Below are 2,500 nucleotides of genomic sequence, written 5' to 3'. Positions count from 1 at the left end.
ACTTTAATCTTCTTAAGCGTTGGTTGAATGAAAATCTTGTCGATTGTATCTGAAATCCATGCTCCTTTTGAGATGTTCATTACCTGCCTCTTTTTTTTATTAAAGCCGATTCCATCATTTGACTCTTGTACCGGCAGGGCAGTTGCTGCTATAAATTACATGTGACAAATTCCACTTTATTCTATGGTTATATTCATTTAACTGACCGTTTGTGTTGTAGCAATCTCTGGGGAAGTGATTTACCTGTAAATCTGATGTAAGATTGGTCATGGTCCTGGCATGGGATTTGATAAACCCCAGTGTCCTTGGGAGATGTCTTTTGTTGGACGTTAATCAGGGATTTGGCTAAGGTGTTTGGGTAAGTAAATGCAAAAGGGTTAGATTTTCCGAGGGTCCGAGTCACCTTCTTAATCGTGTTTAGGTGTGGAATTTTTATTTTATTGTTGGGTGTATCTCTAGTCTTGTCTTTAAGGGGTCGGTAGAAAATTACTTTTGCTTTGTGAATTGCTTTCTCAATTATATAGTCAGGATACTTTAAAGACGAAAGTTGCTTACGAATTAGTTCAAATTATTTTTCCAGGAAATCTGGGGAACAAATTCGTAAGGCTCTTAAGAACAGGTTGCTGGCTACACCTATCTTGATAGAAATGTCGTGATAGCTAACGTAGTGAATGTATGAAAGTGAGAACGTTGGGTTTCTGTATATGGTAAATTTGTATTCTGTCGTGTCTCTGATTATTAAAACATCAAGAAAAGGAATTTTGTTGTCTGTTTCCCATCCATCTTTAAATTTGATGCTGGGCACTAATGCATTTAATTTTGAGAGGAATTCATTAAAATTGCCCCACCTATTATCCCAAAATGTTAGAATATCATCCACATATCTCATCCACAGCATGTTTTTGGGTTTTATTGCATTTATTACTGTAGTTTCAAAGTATTCCATGTACAGATTTGCTAAAACGGGACTTAAAGGACTATCCATATTACACCCGAATTTTTGCTTGTAGAATGATTCCCCGAATGAAAATACGTTATTAGATGCACATAATTCAACTAACTTTATTATTTTGTCAAGCGCCAATGGGAAATGATCTGAATAGGGGGATAATTTTTCCCTTAAAAACTGAAAAACGTCCTGTACTGGTACTTTTGTGAATAGGGAGTCTACGTCAAGGCTTAAAAGTTTTATGTTGTGAAGTGGTATATGTGCTTCTCTGAATTTGTGACAAAAATCTTCCGAATGTTTAATGTGACTGGGAGAAAAAGTGCCTAAAAAAGAGGAAAGGAGGCTAGCTAACCATTTAGAAATTTTGTAATTGCAAGCTCCGGCACATGAAACGATGGGTCTGAATGGAAGATTGTCTTTGTTAGTTTTGGGAAGGCTATAAAAGTAGGGTAATTTAGGATTAATTACTTTAAATTTCTCTAATAGTTCAATACTCTTTTTGTCTTGGCCAATTAATCTTGCTTTCAGAAATAATTCTGTGGGAACGTTTTGGAGGGGATTTTTCGTCAGTTTGTCGTAAGTGTTTGTGTCGCTAAGGCGCTGGTTGATTTTGTTAAGGTAGAAGTCTTTGTCCATTGTGACGATTTTGCCGTCTTTGCCGGATCTACTTTTTATAACATCTAACTTTTTTAGCGAGTGGATGGCTATCATGAATCTACGGGGAACAGGATATTTCTTATTTAGGTCAGTTAAAGCATTTAGTAACACTCCTTTTAAGCATATCTCTTCACGGCTGTAGTTTTTGTCAGATATGAATTTATCAAAAGCCACTATGAAATCTAGGTTGTTTTTGCGGTCTGGCATAAGGGCAAAGGATAAGCCTAGATTTAAAAGTAAATGTTGATTTACAGTAAGGGGGGTGTTGGATAAGTTTAAAACTTTGTCTTGTTGCTCAAGATTATTCAATGCGCTATTGTCTATTAAGTTATTTAACTTGCGTAAAAGTCTGTTGGAATGAGTCACGTTATTATAGGCAGCCATGTCGGAACAGATTGAAATTAGATAGTACCTGTATATGTGGTCCGTAGTGAGGAGGCGAAGATTAGACTGAGTTCCATATACCACTCTGCGTAGTACGAAGATGTCATTTTTCGTATTGTTGATTCTTTCCCCCAAGAAAATCTTGTGTGATAGAGGGAAGGGGTCCGATTGCAGAGTCCATCTCCCGAATCCGTACATTTTTGGTAGTACTTGTTCCTTGAGGCATTCTTCTAAAAAGTGTTTTTGATTTTTCAGCCGTTGTAGTCTAATCAGGTCTTTCTCAAACTTGCGAAAAACTGGCTTGACTTCTGGAAGTAAGTGAAGAATCGTGGAAAGGCGGTTGAATTCCATAATGGGCCGAAAATGACTGGTAAAAATGTTCTGTTACAACAGAATTCCATATAATAAAAGGAGCCCATAAAACCACCAAAATATAGAGAGAAAAGTACTTTTCTCTCTATATTTTGGTGTTTTTATGGGCTCCTTTTATTAGATGGAATTCTGTTGTAA

The sequence above is a fragment of the Macrobrachium nipponense genome, chromosome 1 (genome assembly GCF_015104395.2).
Source record: "Macrobrachium nipponense isolate FS-2020 chromosome 1, ASM1510439v2, whole genome shotgun sequence".
Taxonomy (NCBI): Eukaryota; Metazoa; Arthropoda; class Malacostraca; order Decapoda; family Palaemonidae; genus Macrobrachium; species Macrobrachium nipponense.
Note: the sequence above shows the minus strand (reverse complement) of the source record.